A 20,934-nucleotide genomic window follows, 5' to 3' on the forward strand; every position below is an offset into this window, starting at 1 on the left:
ATCATCCTATTAATGTGATATTGCATCAGTTTTGAGAAAATTAACCAACTCTGTATTCCTGGGAGAAATACTACTTGGTCATGGAGTATAATTATATATAGATGAATGCATTTTGCTAATATTTTGTTGAGAATTTTTATATCTAAACTCATAGAGAATATTGACCTATAGTTTTTTGGTGATGTCTTTGTCTCACTTTGGTATTAGAGCAATATTAATTTTATGGAATTAGTTGAAAAGTGGAAGACTTTGTGGAAGACTTTTTGAAAAATCAGTATTATTTTTCCATTGAATGTTTTATACAATTTACCAGTGAAGACATCTGGGTCTAGACTTTTCTTTGAGAGAATATTTTCAATTACTAATCCAATTCTTTATTTGTTATGGGTCTATTTAGATTTTAGTTTCTTCTTAAGTCAGTTTCATTCATTTGTGTCTTTGTATGAATCTTCCTAATTTAATCTAAATTGTCTTATTTGTTAGAATAAAGTTTTTTCATAGTATGCCTTTGTAATCCTCTTAATTTCTATAAGGTTGGTAGTGATGTCTCCTTTTTCATTTCTGACTTTGATAATTTGTTTCTTCTCTGATTTTTATTTGCTTTGGTCAGACTAAATCAGGTTTCTCAGTCTCAGTGCTATTGATATTTGGGCCCAATAATTTTTATTATGAAGGGGGCTGTTTAGCAGCATCTGTGGCCTCTACCTCTAGATGGCAATAGAGCCCCCACCCCCAAGGTATGACAATTAAAGCTAACTCTAGACATTGAAAAGTGTACCCTGATGTGCAAAATTATCCCTGGTTTAGAACCACTGGTCTAGATAAAGTTTTAATTTTATTGATCTTGTCAAATAATCAACTTTTTTTTTCCATTAATTTTGTCTCTTTTTTTGGTTTGGTTTTCATTTCATCAATGTCTGCTCTAATCTTAAACTTCTTACCTTCTACTTACTTTGGGTTTAATTTACTCTATTTTTCTAGTTTCTTAAAATAGCAACTAAGCTATTAATTTGGGGATACACGAGGTAATTTTAAGACAGATTATATTTTGGACAACTTGGATTTTAATAAATCTAGCCTCTTAACTAGAAGAACTGTTGGTATATTAATAAATAGAAACTGTAAATAAGAGCTTTTCCCCAGCCCTAAATCTTGCCTTCTCTAAGCAAAATATTATGGAAAATAAACTTAGATGTGAAGCATTTCCAGTCAGCTCTCTTATCTAATAGTGCTGGCTTCTCTAAATGACATAGTTTGTCAGTTTTTCTTAAAAATTCTTTTTCACCTCCCATCTACATCCTGACCCTTTTTAACTCACTCATGTTGATTAGCTAATCTAATTGAACAATTGCTGTTCCTTATATAAGAGAAGATTATCTTTTCTAAGTGCTATAAATAATGAATAATACATGTAAGTAATGAATAAACAGTGATTACTAATGTAATTACTATCATAGAAGATACAGGCAACAAAGGATACCTTTTGGAGTAATTAGACTTTAATACAAAGACATTTTCAATCATGCAAAGGCCGAGAAGACAAAATGAGGCACACTAGAAAAGAAAACTCAGTTTAGTGGCCAGACTGATGGTCAACTTCCATTCCAAGAGCAAGTGCTAAAACTAGGATGGAGTTACTGTCAGGAGCTAAAGGGAGAGATGGCATTAGAGCCAAGCCATGGAAACTAAACTCAGTCAATGAGCACCAAGGTCAAAGCAGAAATGACAACAGGAAAATGGATTAAGATGAGAAGCAGGAAAGAATGTGAGAAAATAAAGAAAGCCTTGAGTGGAGAATATTTCCAATTAGCTTGCAGGTTGCCATTCCGGGTTCTCCAGGCATGGAGGGTGTGCCAGTGGACCAGTAGGCTCATAGGTTAAAGGAAAGCTACCATCAAGTGGCAGCCTGTTCCGTCTGTGTGCTATGCACAGGGGGCAGGCGCTATGCTCTGTCTATTAGTGAGGCACGTGCATGGTCTAAAGGCCAGTCGGGAGGAAGGCAGCGCAGCTCCACATTGATCCCACTACCTCTCCCTCTCTCAATCTCTATCCTTGACACAGTCCTTTTACCAGTCCCAATTCATCTTCTTTAATCTTCACCCTTTTAGTCCTTCTCCCTTGGTCTAGACCCAGCTTCTCTCTCACATATTACCTTACTCGTGCTAACTTCAGGGCCTCAGGAAATATTCTTTCTCTACCTCAAACTGCTGATTTTACATGAATTATAAATTCTTCTTGTTTCAGGACACCTTGGGTGCCCTGCTGTTTACAGTCCCAAAACATATTATAGCATTACCGAGTCACATAACTCGGAAAATGTTGGAACAGGAAAACCTGGGCTGCAGCTGAGATCCTGTGGGTACCTTTGCTCTGGGCTATGAGACATGTCTATGAGCATGAAAATAGAGAAATGTTAGCAGAAAGAGATTTAAAGAAAAGGGAGAAGGGAACCTACAAAGTACAATCTTGTGATAGGAGCTAAACATGGATTATCTGATTTAAATTTTGCAATTCTATAAAAGACATCTCATATTCCTTCCTTATTCCACAGAGGGAAAAAGTGAGGCTCACAGACCCTAACTAACCTGCTTACTGTGGGTATGTGGCAAAACTGGGATTCCAACCCCAGGCTGAATTACCCCAGTTTTCCTCTGATACCACACTGCTTCACATACCACTCAACAGGGAACATTCTGGTTACCTTAGTAATCTCTGTGGTCAGTTTTCCTTTGTCTAACAGTAGTCCTTAGAGTAGAAAATTCCTGAAGGATGGCAGCTTGAATATGCTCTGACTCCCTTCGCTCCAGTCCAGCTACTTCTCCTGGATTAAGCACTACCATGACTGCAGTTGACAATGATCAAAGCGGAGATCACTTTGTGTGCAGGACTTTTTCCGCCTAAGCAAGGTGAGAACCTGGAAATAGAAATAGATGCCTTAAGTTCAAAGATTAGAATACTGTGGATGCATGAAGAGAACTTAGTCCCCTGAGATCTGAGGAACCCCCACCTCTCACCCAACAATACTATCAAGGGAATAACAACTAGGCCTGGATATGGATGTCTGGGCTCCCTGCCTCTGAAATGCTGAACAGGAGCTGAAAGGGGGATTTTCTTCTTTTGCTCCTAGTGTGGGAGAACTCAGGGAGACTAAGACACAGAATAACTACTTCCTGACACTGACACTTTGGTAGAGGATGATAAAGTGCCCGTTGTCCTACCACTGGCTCAAAGGAGCAGAGACCATCAAGCTATCCATCACTCATGGGACAGTCCTACTTCAGGTACATCAGCAGCTGAACCTGAGCCTAAGTGAGCAAACCATCAAATCAATTAACAATTATATGTAATAATGTCTGGCAGTTAGAGAGAAGAGAACAAGAACCATTCTGAATAGGCGCTAGTGAAATAGAGCTGCTGAAAGAGACTAACAAAAAACTGAACAGGAAAAACAGTATTTAAAGGTATTCAAGGCTAATATAGAGACATTTGTCAGTACTAAAAAAAAAAAGAAAGAATTAATAAAGTCAATAAATGAATTGACAAAAGAACCACAATGAGATTCAAATCATAAGCCAGACAAATAGAAGAAATATTTCAATGAGCTGAGCAACAGTATGAAAACATAAAAGCCATAAGGTAAATGATAAAAGGCTTGGAGAAAATACTGAGGCAACTTGAAAAAAACATCAGTCCCACAAAAGAAAAAAAGAAGAGAAAGAGGTGAGGCCATCATTAAACATAACTAAATAATGGAAGAGCATATTTCTGAGCTAAAAGATGATTTGTGTCTGCAAAGTAAAAGGGTTCACATAATTATATGTTTAAAATATAAATTAAAGCAATGAATTGTGTGGTTATATACACATAAAAGTAGAATGTCATGCAACAACAGCACAAAGGAAAGAAAAGTTACAGGGGAGTACGCTGTTAAGGGTCTTAAGTTGTATATGAAGTGGTATACTTATTAACTCAAAGTAGACTGCAATTAGTTAAGAATGAACACTGTAATCCCAGAAGCAAAAAAATAAAGCACTAAAAAATAAGAGCAAAGAGGTATGACTAAAATCCAATTGAGCATACAAAAACAATCATTAAGCAATATTCAGTTAAAGAAAATTAAACCAAACACAGATAGGACAAATAGCAAAACAGTGGGCTCCAACCAAACTGTGTCAATAATTACATTAAATGTAGCTGAACTAAATAATTTTTAAAAGTGATTGTCATACTGATGTTCAAAAAAAAAGAAAAAGGAAAAACAACTATATGCTGTCCACAAGAAATGCACACTAAATATAAATCCACAGATAGGTTAAAAGCTAAAGGATGAAAAAAGATATACTATGCAATTATTATTTATATATTGTTTAAAAGTTAGAGTGGCTATATGAATATCAAATTAGACTTCAAGACAAAGTGCATTGTCAGAGATAAAGGGACACATAAAAGGGTTAAATAATTAAGAAACATAAGCATCCTAAATGTGCATGCATGAAATAACAGAGTTCTAAACTGTATGATGCCAAATCTGACAGAACTAAAAAAAAAAAAAAATCTGTAATTAGACTTAGAGATCTTCATACTCCTGATAGAAGAGGTAGACAAAAAGTCAGTATAGACAGAGTGTAAGATCTTCATGCATAGTCTGACTATCACTGGGGGTCCCTCAAACCCTTTCAGGAAGTCTGTAAACTCAAAACTGATTTTATAGAAATACTAAGAGGTTATGTGCCTTGTACTCTGACTCTACACTAGAATAAAGCACAAGTGAGTATCTTCACAATCAGACCAAATTTCCTGGATGGGCTATAGAAAATACTAATGCCACAAAAACAGAATACATAAAGCTAATTACCAAAATTTAAAGCCTTCACCAAAATTAAAAACTACTACTAGCACAATAAAAAGGTAAGTCGCTGACTAGAAAAAAATATTTGAAACAAATATATCTGATATGGTAATTAAATGTAGAATATATAAAGAACTCCTAAAAATTAACAACAAAAGTTGATCAATTATTTTAGTGGACAAAAAATTTAAATAGATCCTTCACAAAAGCAGATATACAACTGGATAAGAAGCATATTAAAGGGTAAACATCATTAGTCATCAGGGAAATGCAAATATAAATGCTAATGAAATACCATCTCACTACAATGACTAAAATGAAAACATCTGACAACACCAAATGTTGACAAGGATGTGGAGCAACCCGAATCCTCACAGACCACTACTTGGAGCACAAAATCATACAAACACTTTAAAAAAAAAATTGGCAGCTTCTTAAAAAGTCAAACATGTACCAGTTCACATCATCATGAATGCATCCCAAAAACATTGTGATAAGCAAAAAGCCAAACACAAAAGAGTATATTCTGTTATTTCTATTACTTTTAGAAGTTCTATAAAAGGTAAAAATTATGGTATCTTTGGTATATTTTAGTTTTGTAAATTATATTTCAATAACAAATTAAAAGGAAAATCATTTCACTATCTTCACCATACAAAAACCCCCAGATAGTACAATCTATAAATTCACTAATCCAGGCATTCATGGATTACACTAGGTCAACTCTTCCTCAATTTGGAATTCCATCTCCTCCTTCAGACTCTTAAAGCTACGGGAGATTTGACTCCCTTTATGTGGTATGCTGCTGCTGCTGCTGCTAAGTCGCGTCAGTCGTGTCTGACTCTGTGCAACCCCGTAGATGGCAGCCCATCAGGCTCCTCCATCCCTCGGATTCTCCAGGAAAAAATACTGGAGTGGGTTGCCATTTCCTTCTCCAATGCATGAAAGTGAAAAGTGAAAGTGAAGTTGCTCAGTCGTGTCTGACTCTTCACAACCCCATGGACTGCAGCCTACCAGACTCCTCTGTCCGTGGGATTTTCCAGGCAAGAGTATATGTGGTATGAGGACTATTGAATCCACCAGTGTCAATTTTTACATTACACATTAGTACATTTAGTTGTCTCACTTTTAAGAAGTTCTAATATTTTTCCTTGTAGTCTAATGGGTCATCTTGCACACACTCTAGATATGTATCTGTCACTTACAACATCACTGGTTTAAGTCCTTTGCATCATGATTTTCTGCCACTTGCAGCTGAAAGAATCTTAACTGATAAAGCTTGATATTGAAGAAGGAGCCAGATCATGAAGGTGATTCTATCATGCTAAGGAAATAAGACTTCATCCTGCTGACAGTGAGCAGGTTCCAAAGTCTTTCAGAAAGCAGAGGGAAGTACCTAATTGTTTTGTGCAGAGATTAAAGGCAAGGCAATCAGTTTTAAGTCCTAGAAAAGGAATATGGCCTGAATCAAGGCAGCAACAATGGGATGGAGATGAGGAGATGGAATTAAGAGGCTTAGCAAGCAGAATCCAAAGATGTTCAGGTACAAACATTGACAGGTCTTGGTAGTGAATCTGATGTGGGAAGTGAGAGCATGAGAGCCGTCATGAATGATATGCAGATTTCCAGCTCAGCAGTTCATTATGGGATAGAACCTTCACTAAGGAGGAACTCCAGGAGATGGAAATGATGACAATGATTCCAGCTTTGGACATCTCAAATCTGAGGTGCCCAGGAGATACCCACTGAGCCATTGGGGCTACAGTTCTGATGCTCAGCAAGGAAATCCTGGTTATTGAGTTGGCCCCTTAGGTATTCTCTCGAGGCTGAGGCCCTTGCCTTAATGGCCACAGTATTGCAGCCCTTCTTTAGCACACATTGGTGTCTGCAAAAAGCCCCATATTTACCCCCAGTGTCATTGCTGGTCTCTCCCTGCTCCTCACTATACTTGAGGAGAGCAGACATTGATGGCATCTCCCTCTCCTGCTCCCATTTATTCTGTCTCTTGGTTTGATGTCACCCCTACTTCCAGTGGGAGGACCCTAATGAAGTCTTCAAGTTTGCAGGCATGCTGACTGACTTTCCATTTTCTTCATCAAGAGCACAGACCTGCATCCATTCAAAGTTTACTGAACTTTGCAGTATGCCATGCTTTGTGCTAGAGATGAGATATACAGAAATGCAAAAGCATGGCTTCTGCCCTCAAGGAGCTTGCTATGAAGAGACAGACATATACAACTATAATGTGATACAGTGATTAGATTGAACTGTGTATGGTTAAAATTCAGGAGGGCTTGAAAGAAGGGAGAGTGAGTCAGGCTGTAGAAATCAGAGAAGGTATCCAAGTGGTGACAGCCTTTGGCCTGACATTGAAGAGTGTATAAGAATCAGTTAGATGCAGCAAGGGAGAAGGCACTGGCGACCCACTCCAGTACTCGTGCCTGGAAAATCCCATGGACGGAAGAGCCTGGTAGGCTGCAGTCCATGGGGTCATACAGAGTCAGACATGACTGACGTGACTTAGCAGCAGCAGCAGATGCAGCAAGATGCAGCAGATAATCTAAACAAAAGGTCTGTGTGAAAACCCGAGGTATGAGAGAGCCTGGTGTTGAAGAGCAAGTGGTTGCAGACAGCTCAATATGGCTGGACAGGGATGGGTAGGGATGGGAATGTTTGAGGTGGGTCTGGAGGGAGAGAAAGTGATCTGCAGAGCAAGTGCTAAACTAAGCCTTGCATGGTGTTTAAAGCTTCACAGGGCAGTAGGCACAGGCTTTCTCTCATTTGGATTCTCTCCCATAGGAGAATCTCATTAAGAGTCTGGAGTGGGAGAAGCATAGCTTTGTCAGCGTCATCATGTGGTGATGCAGGAGGACATTTTGCTGGCCAGTTGGGGTATTTGCAGCTAGAGCAAAACAGGTTGTGCATTCAAGGTGGGGCATTCCTGGGAGAGTCTAGCCAAGTGGTAACCAGAATTGGGCCCAGACACCAGTACCAGCTTGGGCTCGAGATGGGCCAGATGACCTGCCTCAGTGCAGTACCAGGGTTCAGGTTGAGGTGAGGCCATCAGACCCAGATCCCAAGCCTTGGCTCAACTGCGGTTTCTGCCTGGAATAGGGCTAATTAACTCTAGTGGACATGGCAAGGTGACTAGGGTCCCATGGGAAGCAGTAGTCACAACAAAGCTATGGGACCAGCAGGAATCAGACAGGCAGAGAGACTTTGGTCTCCAGCATTGAAGCAGCAGTTACAACGGCCATAAGATGGGGGGTGAATACAGGACAGAGAGAGGGTCAAGAATGATGGCCCAGGAACCAGCTCCTCCCATTTGCATGCAAAAGGCACAGCCTTGGCCCAGCAGCACCCATAAATACATCCTGTCAGTTTCTGGAATAGTTTATTGGCTAGGAGTGTTTTTATGACCTTAGACTTTGATTTTTACCCGATGTGTTGGTGGGGCTCGGAGGAAATTTATTAATAGTCTCATGCATGTTTTTGTGTGCTAAGTTGCTTCAGCCTTGTCCAACTCTTTGCCACCGTATGGACTACATCCTGCCAGGCTCCTCTGTCCATGGGATTCTCCAGGTGTCCATGGGATTCTCCAGGCAAGAATACTGGAGTGAATTGCCATGCCCTCCTCCAGGGGATCTTCCTGACCCAGGGATCAAAACCATGTCTCTTATGTCCCTGCATTGGCAGATGGGTTCTTTATCACTAGCTGGCTATCCACTCCAGTATTCTTGCCTGGAGAATTCCAGTGACAGGGGAGCCCGACAGGTTACAATCCATGGGGTCACACAGAGTTGGACACATTTGAGCAACTAACCCTTCACTTCAATAAATCCATCAAAATAATATTTCACAGAATTTAAGAGACCACATATTGTAAGAAGCAGCATTATTTAACATTACTAATAAAGTGAAATATTGCTGATTAATTATGAGATAACAACCAATTTTATGGCATTTTGTTGTCATCAATCTTGTTGTCAAGTATTTTCTGTTCTCACCCATTCCGAATAAATGAGAGGACAACACTTTCTGATAGCTTTGTTACTGGTGAAGTCACGTGAGTAATTCTGGGCTAATGAATTGTGAGTGGAAGTGACTAATTACTTGCAAGTTTGAGACCTTCTAGGCACCTTTTTCTAACCTGTGCAGTTACCACATGGGTTAGAGGCAGCAGTGGACATGTACACAAATGCTTGACACTAAGATCACACTGAAATCAAGCCATGAGTTGGAAGTTAGCTCTGGCAAGTCTCCTTTATGCTTCTGCTTCCCTGACATTTGAAAAGGTTATGGTTTCTGAGATAAATGAAAACTACTATCACTCTGGGAAGACATTTCAGGATATACTACTGGCATCAACTAACACACATGTCTAAACAAAGACATGTGTTTTCAAATGAAATGATAACAAATCACAACTTTAAGACACAACAAAAATGCCAGATTTGACCAGGGAAAACTTTCAGGACTGAGAAAATGAAATGTATACATTTTTTACTTTTCCTGTCCACCATCATTTGCTGTATTTGGTCTTCTTTTGGAGGGTTGATATTTAGAGCATTTGGGAATTCATATGGAGAGTAAATGCTTTGACTGGGTCCTAATTTAGTCTTGAGACACCCAAGATGAGAAAGAGAAAAGGATTTATGGACTTTAGTCCCAAGAATTAAAGAGGCAAAAAAGGCAAAGACACTCCCTGAAACTTCTCAGATAAATGTTGGGAAATACAGACCAGGGAACAGGCTACAGATTCACAAACAATGTTCAGAAAGGTTGAACTCTACCCACACTTGCCAATTTTGTTTCTTCACATCTGTGTCCCTATTTGAAGAAGATGAGGAAGGTCTTTGCATTTGTTGATGGACAGAGCTTACAGAACTTTCCTGATTTCAAAGGCCCTGATCCATTCTACACATAAGAATATTTAAGCTTGGGAGGTTATGTATTGAAATTTCCTAGCTTGGGGTTCATGGTTGCTATAGGAATTGGTTGGACAGATAGATTCTGAGGGGCTTGTATACTACTTTATAGCCACTAGAAGAGATGTTACTAAGGAAATGACAACAGGCAGGTAGAATCTTCTTCCTGGAAGGCAGAAGGCAGCACAAGAACTGATCTGGAAGTGGAAAAGTGAACCACGAGTCTTCTAGTAGAAAGGCCCAGCAAGTTTCATAGAAGTGAAAAGATGAAAACAGTGCTTGTAAAAGTGTCATTTGGGATATGGTACAAATAAGCAAACTGAGCGCCAGATCTGAAATTCCAAATACCATTCTCCACTAAAAGGGATCAGAGTTCTTTGAAAAATAGTTGATTTTAGGGGTGGGACTCAGAAAGTACAAGATAAACATGGAACATCTTGCTGTACCTGAAAGTAGAGATGTATTACAAGAATATGGGGACAAGTCAAAAGGATAAGGGGTCAGCTTAAAGGGACTCAATCTGGGACAATATGAGCCTTAAAATAAATACTGAAAGTACAGATTATAACCCATGGAATGAAATAAGAATCCATGTACCTGTACTTACGCAAATACATAAATAAATAATGAGAAAGAATAAAAATCTCTTCCTTACATTAGAATGGCACCTAATAGATATGGAAGAAATGATGGAAATAAATATGGAAAGAGAAGTGAAATTAGAAAACAATTAACATTGGGCACAACCAAGAATCACCATGATACTAAAACCAGTGAGTGAAAGTTTGATAAGAAACATGATTTTTATGTAGTCTAGAAGTATCTCTCACAAGACCCTTACTAACAAATGGGAAAAAAAGTTACTTTACAGTATACAAATCTCACAGACACCACTTCCTCCAACTGCTCAGTTGTAACCTATAAGGGGCAATAGGTATCATTTGCCTTTTGAGATAATGTATTAAGAAAAACATATTATTTCTGTGGTATGCCTTCCAAAAATGTATAAACTGAATCTAATCATAGGAAACATGAGATAAACCAAAAATTCAAGACATTCTACAAATCAACTGTCCAGTAATCGTCAAAAATGTGTAGGTCATGAAAAGGCTGAGGAACTTGAAGGATATTACAGAGATGTGCTACCTAAATGCATCATGTGACCCTAAACTGGATCTTATACCAGACAAATACATTTTCCTTTTGATATAAAGCACATTAGTGTGACAATTGATGGATTGTGAATGTAGATTAGATAACAGCTATGTGAATGTTAATTTCCTGGTTTTGATGAGTGTACTATAGTTATGTAAAAGAATATCCTTCTTTCAAAAATACACCTTGAAGAATTAGGCATAAAGAGGCTTTTGTACTTTCAAGTGATTCTGAAAAAAAATGATAAATCAAACTGATAAAACATTAACATGTTGAGAATCTTGGTAAAGGGTATATAGGGATTCTTTGCAATATTTTTTTTGCAATACAGGAATCCTTTGCAAAATTCATGCAGTCTTTTTACCTGTTTGAAATTATTTCCCCCCAAATTTTTTTTCAAAGAATGAATGAATAGAATAGAATATTACAGAGTAGAATTTTTAAGGGAGTTTCTACAGAAGAAGAAAAAGTGTTGCATGGAGTATCAGGCAGAGGAGACTCAAGTAAGGCTGGGGGCAGGGAGATCTTTCTACAGACACACCTAGTTTGTGCCCAGAACCACCTTTCCTGTTTCCTAATATCGAATTTCACAATGTTCAGGTTCTCCACCTCACACAGGAACCTACGTGCGTAACATCAAGGTAGCTCTTCAGATAGGACACCTGGAATCATCTCTGAGCATCCCAAGATTAGATCACCTGAAGGACAACATCTACCTCTAACTAGCGGTTATATTGCTGATTGTGTCCATACTATCTTCCATCTACAGTCTTTGCCCCACCTCTGAGCACCTAACCAAAGTTTTACAAGGTTTCAATATGGCCAATGCACAATCTCCTCTGACTTTTAATCATATACTATTTGAGTTCATATTTAATCATAAATCAGTGAAGGAAAGAATCTCAAATTCAGAGAAACTACATGCTATATTGAGAAAAGCATATAATGTGGAGTCTTGCCTTTATTACTAACTAACTGTAGGTGAGCCTGGGTGAATTACTTCTATAGTCCTCATCCATAAAACTGGAAATATGAACTAAACCTTCTTAGCAGTGGTCTTCTCCACTTCTAAAAAAGATGATAGCTATTTAAGAAAAGGTCCTTCTAAATCTGATAGTTTTCATACCCACAAGAATGAACCTTTCCTCCTGAATTAAGAAGTCAAGATCTTACACTTGATTCTCAAGGTTGACCTAGGTTTGAGTTGACAGCATTGACATTGCTTTACCCAAGATTACAGCTAAGAGGTAGCAGTGCTTCACCCAAGTTCTATTTTATATCAACCTTTGCCAGCTGTGCTATGTTTAGCTTAAACTATTTCTGGATACACAACAGTTAATCACCTTTTCAAGTGAAAAATTACAAGAGGAAAAAAAAAAAACACAAAACACCAAAAAAAATCCTATAATCTCTCCTAAATACCCTAACTCTCCTCCTGGATGCCTGGAACCCCGCCCTTCATCTCTAAGGTTTCTCCGTAATCACTGTAACAGCATGCAAATAAGCTGTCCCCATGTCTGTTGTATTCAGGTATCTATTTCCTTCTGGCCTGGCTCAGATTCAGCAGCTCTGAGTCAACAAGGAGTTGGTAAAGAGAGATTCTCACTGTGCCAGGTCTTGCATAGAAGCAGGACTCAGGCACACACACTGGACACTCATTCTCCAGGCTCTGTCCTCCAGCTTGGGTTGCCCATCTGTGCTAAAGTGAAGCTGCTCAGTCGTGTCCGACTCTGCGACCCCATGGACTGTAGCCTGCCAGGCTCCTCTGTCCATGGGGTTTTCCAGGCAAGAATACTGGAGTGGGTTGCCATTTCCTTTTCCACATCTGTGCTGAAGTCTTTGCTAAAGGCACAGAAGGCTTTTTCCCAGAGTCCCAAATTTCCAGAACACAGTCTCTCCTACTAGTGAACACTAAGCACAACTCCATTTACTTTTTCCGAGTTTGCGCTGATGCGATTGTTCCTTTTCCCAAAGCAAAAATAATCCAAGTAAGAGAGAAAAAGTTATGCTAAATTTCCCTTGTGGGGCCAGACAAGGGAATACAATGGGGGCCTTATATCCTGGAGGAATGCAAGGAATCCCGAAGATGGGCAAAGGCCTCCTGAGCCGAGTGCATTTATAACAAGAGGTTTAAGAGCACTGAGCTCGGACTGTGTCCAGTTGGGGCAGGACGATAAACTGGCTCTGAGACCTAGAGGGGTCCCTGAAGTCATGGAATTTCTGTGAAAAAAAAGCAGGCAAAACATATTTTAATTCTTCTTAGATGCCAACTTTGTAAAATTATAAAAATAAAGTAGGAAAAATGTCAAACATACAAAAAGTGAGAAGGTTAGTACGATAAACATCCATATCTTTACTGTATTTGTTTTCTTATACTTGGATATGTTTCCATTATACATATATGTGTGTGTGTGTATATATATATATGCACACATATGAAAAAGGCTGAAGTATTTTAGAGGAATCACACACTTCAAGATATTTCACTTCTAAATATGTAAGTTTTTATAGTCCCCAAATAAGAACATTTTACAGTTTACAGGAATAACATTGCTATTCTTAAAAGTAACAATAACTCCATAATCTCATGTAATACCCTGTTTCCAGTAAATGGCCCCAGTGGTACCAGAAATGTATTTCATGGTTGATTTCTTCAAAATAGGGTATAACCAGACCAGGCGAACTATCTGGTTGGCTGTAACATTTTGTATTTATATAATGGTTTCCTCATGGTGTCATTTAAATCATTTCTCTAGCCCTTGTGGTTTTTTCTTTTTCTTTTCTTTCTTTTCACAGTGGAAGTTAGATCTAAAGACTTAATTAGCTTCAGGCTTAAGATTTTGGGTAAAAATTTTCACAGGTGATGCTGTATAGTCCATATTGCAACATATCAGGAGGAACATAATGTCTAGTTGTATGTACTATTAGGGAGAGCAAATTTCAGCACTGGGTAGAGTACCAGTTTTGCTATAATGCTACTTATACATATATCCTTAAAAATCACGGTGTTAAGCAAAATTACACAGTAAAAACCACAAGGCTTATGGGGGAAATGGAAATATGGGTACAACATTCAAAAACTTTGTTTGTGACACATAACAGAAAGAAAAGATAGAAGTCTATTAAAAAAATGGTAGCAGTTTTATATATGTGAAATGGTTAATAAATAAATAAATACTACAACAAATATGACACTTAAACTTAATAAACTATCTGAAGCTTGCTTGTGGACATGGGCATCAGAACAGTTACAGTTCACGAGTTATAAAATGATGGAGGTAGAAAAGTGAAAAGTGAAAGTGAAGTCGGTCAGTCGTGTCTGACTCTTTGCGAACCCATGGACCGTAGCCTACCAGGCTCCGCTGTCCATGGGATTTTCCAGGCAAGAATACTGGAGTGGGCTACCATTTCCTTCTCCAGGGGATCTTCCCAACCCAGGGATCAAACCTGGGTCTCCTGCATTGCAGACAGACACTTTACTGTCTGAGCCACTAGGGAAGCCCATGGAGGTAGAGTTACCTAAAATTGAACAGGAAGATCCAATACCAGATGTAGACAGCTGCGGTTCATCACACATGTGGTGAAATAAGGTAGCTGGTATATGTCTGAGATGTGCACAGGTGTGCATTTTGTGTATTTCTAGGTGACTTGGTTCAACTGAATTCAACATTCACCTGTTTATTGTGTACAGAATCATGCACAAGTAAATGCAAAAGTGTGCCACACTCAGTGTTCCATAGTTCACCAATTGCATTGGAAAGAATTCGCATTTCAAAGCAAATGTTATCAGAATTGAATGTATTAGCAATTTACATCTTCTCTCTTTGTTTCCTTGATCAGTCTTGATAAAGTTTCATCAATTTTGTTGATACTGTCATAGAAAGAGCTGCTGATTTCAATAATTTTTTTATTCTTCTGTTCTCTAATTCATCTAGTATGCTTTGTCAGTCCCTTATTCTAGCTGAATGCATCCTTAGTTGCTCTGTCGTGTCGGACTCTGCGACCCCATGGACTGTAGCCCACCAGGCTCCTCTATCCATGGGACTTTTTACAGGTAAAAATACTGGAATGGGTTAGCATTTCCTTTAGTTACTCTGAGTTTAATTTGGCCTTCTTTTTCTAGCTTTCTAAGGTGGAGGTTTAGATCACCAATTATAGATCATTTTTATTTTCTAATACAACTTTTTAGATTTGTATATTTCTTGCTTAATACTACTTTATCTGCATCTCACAAATTCTGATAAATCACATCTTATCATTGCACTAGAAATATTTTCCAAGATTTCCACATCTGCAAATATAAAGTAGACATACTTTGCTCTATTTTTTCTATTAAGTACAGCTGAAAGTCTGGGACACTTTGTTATAAAAGAAACATAAGAAGACTCTGAAAGGTGAAGGGCAAAAGAAAAACAGGCTAGGGACCTTGAGACTAGTCTAATGACAGGGTAAAAGGGGCACTGTCAGTAGGAGTCACCCCCACATCTAGTGTCATTAGAGGCCAATTGGAAACCTAGACTTCCAACCCCACCGGTCAACAACAAGCCATGCCTCCCTTTTCTAAACAGGAGTAAATGATAAAAGAGGGGGCCTTGGAACATCAGGAAGAGAGAAAGAACAATGAAAAGAGCAAAAATATGAGTAAAGCAGGCTTACTTTTCCTCTTGAATTTTTAAAATTGTATTTGACAATTGAAGCAAAAATTACAACATTATTTGGTTCTCAATATATGTAAAGGAAATTTTAAAATAGTTAAGATAATTATATTAATATTATAAATGAAAGAGGGCAAAAGGATATAAAGTGAGAGAAGATTTCTATACTTCATTCTAACTGGTAAATTGTTAACACCAGTAGACTATGTATCATACATGTGAGATATATATATATATATATATATATATATAACCTGTATATATAGAGTATATATAATACCTTAAGCAACTTATAAAATACTATGATTAATAAGTAAAAATGATAAATAAAAATGGAAGTCTAAAAATTGTTAAAATAACCCACAGGGAAGCAGAAAGAAAAAAAATTGAGAAGCTGAAACCAAGAAGAACAGACAAAAAAACAAAAAATAAATGGAAGACTTAAGGCCTAACATTAGCTAAATAAATTACCTAAACACTCAATTAAAAGACTGACTAGTAGACTGGATTTTTTTAAATGGAGAAATTTTAAGGATTCTTTATATGCCATCTGGATAAACAAAACCAAAGCACTTGGCCTAATTGGTCCTCTAATAGCTAACTCTTTTCACGATCTGTCACCTATGCCACAGCCAGGTGCTCTTTGAATTAATTCAAATATCACAGCTCCTATGAGACACATGTTGCCATTTCACAATGTTCAAAAATAAACCAATGGTGTAGGCCTATTTACAACAGCTCTAAATAATATATATGAAGAGAGAAATCACACTGGACCCAAATACAAAATACGCTTATAAAAATAAAAAATTTTCAGCTAGGGCTTCCCCGGTGGCTCAGTGTTAAATAATGTTCCTGCAATGCAGGAGATGCAGGAAATGCTGGTTCAATCCTGGGTCAGGAAGATCCCCTGGAGGAGGAAATGGCACCCCATTCCCAGTATTCTTGCTGGGAAAATGCCATGGACAGATAAGCTTGGCAGGCTATGGGCCATGGGGTCACAAAGATTTGGACACGACTGAGGCAACTGAGCACATTGTCTTATTATGTATTATGAATGTATTAAGTAACTGCTATTTTTCTCTAATCATGGTTGGAGAACATAGCAAGTAATATTTCAATCTTGAAACGTGATGTCCTAGCAAATAGTCTATTTTGGTGGAAGTCCTACATGCACTGGGAATGAACACACCTTCTGCAGACGTTGCATGTAGTAGTCTGACGTGTTAGGTCAAGGTGTTGTTCCCATCTTTATCTGTCCCAAATTTAACAAGTATTCCATCAATTAGTGAGAAAAGAAAATCTCTAATGATAATTGCTGATATTTCCATTTCTCTTTTTATTTCATGTATTTTGAAATTATTGAATATGTACACATTTATGATTGTTTTATATTCTTAATGAATTAATCTTTTTATCAAGTGTTCCTCTTTATCTCTGATAATCTGTTTGCTTGATGTCTACTTTATTCAATATTAAAACTCTGTACCACCTTTCTTACACTTCTGTTTGTAGGAAATGACTTTTCCTTTGATTTTAGTTTTATCTGTTGGTTTCCTTACATTAAACTGTGTCTCCTGTAATCAACATATAGTTGAAATGGTTTTTATCCATTCTGACAATCTCTGAATTTTAATTAAAGTGTTTAGCTCATGTACATTTAATGTAATCACTGATACAATTGACCATAAGTTTATTAACTTGCTGCCATCTAAAAAGATGATTTCATTTTTCTATTTTTAATTTCCTACCTTCTTTTGAGTTAAATAGTTTTAAGTAATCTTTTTGAACTCCTCTACAAATCTTTTAGCTATACTTTTCTATAAGCTTTTATTTATGTATTTTTAGTTTTAAGTGTTCACTCTAGACATTATGATAAACATTTTTAATTTATAAGAGTTTACTTTGAAATAATACAAGCAGTCTCCACTTTGCATGGCAGTGCACAACTGTAAAAATGATCCTGTAAGCTGAAACTGCAAAGCAGTTTTAATAATCAATGGGAAAAATTACAGTTGTTCTGTGACCTTTAAAAATTTTGTCAAAATATAAAAAACTCTCCTACTGTTGATTATAAATGGATGGGGAAATGGAAAGAAATGGTAAAACTAATGTTTGTTTAGTACACTGTAATTTAGAACATTAGGAACATTGAACATAAACATGTTTTATTTGTTCATTAAAAAACCTGCCAAGAACAGTTTAAACAGTGTTTGCCTTCTCCTTTTCATCACATAATTTATGATATAGAGCAAGCAGTGTTTATGTGTTGACAAACTATGACACTCCTTTCTGTGTTAGGATCTGCTTCCAATATTATATCCTTTGTACTTGCAAATGTCATTAACTACCTCTGAGAGTTCCTCTATTAAGAAATTCTTTGCCAGATACCCCTACTTCCTCTGGGGTACCTTCATCACTTTTGTCACTTTCTTTAATTTAGATACATAATTTCACCTTCCCTAAGTTTCTCCAACTGCATATTTAGAATCTTTCAAACAGCAGCCCTATCAACATTTCCATAGTCAGCAGTACTTCTATAACTCCACTTATGATTGTCTCAAAATTCACTTCCAGGGTTATCACTTTTCATTTCATCTTTGCACATTTATTTTTTGTTGGCCAATTCCTTTTTTGATTATTCACTTTTACAAAATGTCATGTTGGTTTATCACTAGTAGACAAGAAGTCCTTTTGCTGACTGTATGAACTAAAAAAGGATGTGTATAGCCCAATCCCTGGCAGACTTTGAAATAAGTGGCATGCATGATCATGTATGTGTTATTTATAGTTATCTGTTGACTGAAGAGTTAGGAGCAAATTTATATTATCCAATTCCAGTTAGTATAACATGATAATGGAATTTGAATTATATTTTCGTGGTACTGGTATTATTTAACTAACAAGTTCATGCACAGTGGAGCCATGCGCAGGGAGGGCTGTACTACTTCATGCAAGAACCTTAATATGGACCTTCTCATTCAACCCTTGAATTCACATAGCTATTCCAGAGATTGGCTTGCCTTTGACATATGCATAGAGAAATCAGTCTACAATCCCTTTCAGTGTTATCACTTGCCTTGGAAGGTTTTTATTTTAACAGAATCCCAATATGGACAATTAAACCACCAATTTCACTGTAATTTCATGCTCTCTAGCAATAGATAACTTTCTAAGTAGGCTCAAAATTGCAGTATGTAGTATTAGTCAATTTAGGTTTAGAATTGTTTAAAAAAAAAAATAGCAAATGTACTTTGAGCCCCTGTTTGTGTAGCCATTAATCTCTTGGAGATCTTAAAGAGCTATATATTTTATGGCCCCCAGATTAACAGACCTCAAAAGACGGCTAAGTATATAAAGGGAGAAACAGATTCTGTAAGTATTCAGATATTGGAGTGTACCTTCCTTAATCATATATTCAGAGGTCTCATGAAAGATAAGAAACATGAGAAAAGTTGCAATTTAAAAAAAGAACATAGAGAAAATCACCTAAATTATGAGCATAAACAAAACACCTATTTGAAGACGGGGCATGGCACGGCACAGTACAATTCTCGATCTTGGCTGACCATCAGAAAGACCTGGTGACTTTAAACAACAGAGATTGTTAAGAGCCCACCAGAAAGCTCCCCAGATGTTTCCAATGATGAGCCAGGTGTGGTTAGCTGCAGTAAAAACAAGTTTAACACGTGTTCACTGCTTCAATAACTGTGAAGCAACATTTGGCTGTTTCCATATAATCATTTGACTCCTATAAAGCAGATTTAGTCCAAAGACTACAAAGTCCATCATGACTATAACACTAACTTTGGTTAGAATTGATTAGATGATGTGAGTCACTTCTCCATGTATGCAAAAGTGAGCCCAGGGACAACACCATGTTTATGAAAAAATCTAATAGGAAGATATACACAAAAAATATTTTCAGTTTATTTTCAGATGGCAGCTTTTGCTTCCTTTTTTGTTGCCATTAGCTCCTTCCACCCTGGCAAGCCCTCTGGAATTCCTAGGGTGTGGGCTGATTCAACAGGCTTCTTCAGGCAAATGGGGAACTCTTGCTTAGAAAACTTCCTGCAGCATTCAGCTCCTTCTCTTCCTTGAAATACTGTTCCTTGAGCTTGCTCTTCCTCCCCAAAAGGGTAAGTCTCAGAGACCCTAGATTTCAGTGTGGGGAAAAAAGGAGCCTACGAAGCCTCTTTCCCCTTCTGCTGTGGAACAGGACATTAGGCCAACACACTTCCAGTGAGAGAGACACTCAGACCACAAGCTGGCCAAGCTCAACACCAGGTCAGGACCCAACCAGCCCTTTGTTTGTCCTCATCATCTTCTCCCTCAGGTTCCAAGGGGCCTGGAGGTTGGGACAAGATAGGTTCTGAACTTCCTAGGTTGCCTAACCACCTATAAATCTCCTTCTACAAGATGCATGAGAAGAAAACTGAATCTACAGAATTCCCTGTATTCATGGTGTTCTTACAATCCAACTATATAAGTAACTCTTGAAACTTTTCAGAGTAAAGGGGAAATTTTTCACTTGCTCTCTATTTTTGTACTAAAATATTTTAAATTGCACAAGGGAGAAGGGGAAGGGGAGTTATTTATTTAGCACACATGTGACTCGAACCTCACAACACATTGGATAACTTGATTACATTTGATCTTATTATCCAAAACCTGTTAAATCTAACAATGATTGCCAGAAAGCTGGAAATGCTCTTAATAAGAGAGAAAGGTAAGCGGGTTTTCCCTCTGTGGTTTATAGACCATGGTTTATAAAGTGAGGCATTCCTCAAACCTCATCCCAGTGAAAAGGGGCATATTTTAGTCTTGTCAGAATTCTTATGGGAACTCTTACAAAATCTTACAGGAATTCTTACAATCACCAGGTGGTGCTTGACAACGAACAAGGTCAAAACCAAAATCTTTGGGTCTTTAATCAATGGGAAATTTATAAGCATCTGCTGTGCCTCTGGTATATTACTAAACCCTGGAAGGTTACAGAATGTAAACACATCTTGATTCTCAAGGTGTCTTGCTTGAGACATATATTCACGTTATTGTTGAGACAAAGGATCTTAAGGAGTCCCTGGCACATAGCACGCCCCTAACCAAGAATAGCTTTGGTGATTAACCTCTGCGCTAGAACAGAGGCACAGGAGGCTGTAAAGGCTGCTCCAGCAGCACTGGAAGAGCCTGTCACAAGGAAGCTGTGTAAGATCTCACAGATGCGGTGTTCTGAGGCGAAACGTACAGGGTCAGCCAGAAGTCTCCAGGGGAAAAGAACATTCCAGGCAGAAGGAATAGCATGGACAAAAGCAAAGGCTTGAATGTGCATTCTTACTAAAGGAAC

General features: G+C 37.8%; 1 protein-coding gene across 2 annotated transcripts in view; it reads right to left on the bottom strand.

Moving 5' to 3' along the window:
• Positions 1 to 20,934, bottom strand: part of SH3GL2 (SH3 domain containing GRB2 like 2, endophilin A1) — a 392,098-nt gene that overhangs the window by 61,630 nt on the left and 309,534 nt on the right. For both annotated transcript variants that reach the window (XR_014056489.1, XR_014056490.1), the window contains one exon: positions 2,702 to 2,914. The gene's annotated coding sequence lies outside the window, so the exon portion shown is untranslated. The remainder of the gene's footprint in view (positions 1 to 2,701; positions 2,915 to 20,934) is intronic.

Source organism: Giraffa tippelskirchi, chromosome 1 (assembly GCF_054371585.1).
Source record: "Giraffa tippelskirchi isolate mGirTip1 chromosome 1, T2T-mGirTip1v1.2.pri, whole genome shotgun sequence".
In the NCBI taxonomy this organism is placed as follows: Eukaryota; Metazoa; Chordata; class Mammalia; order Artiodactyla; family Giraffidae; genus Giraffa; species Giraffa tippelskirchi.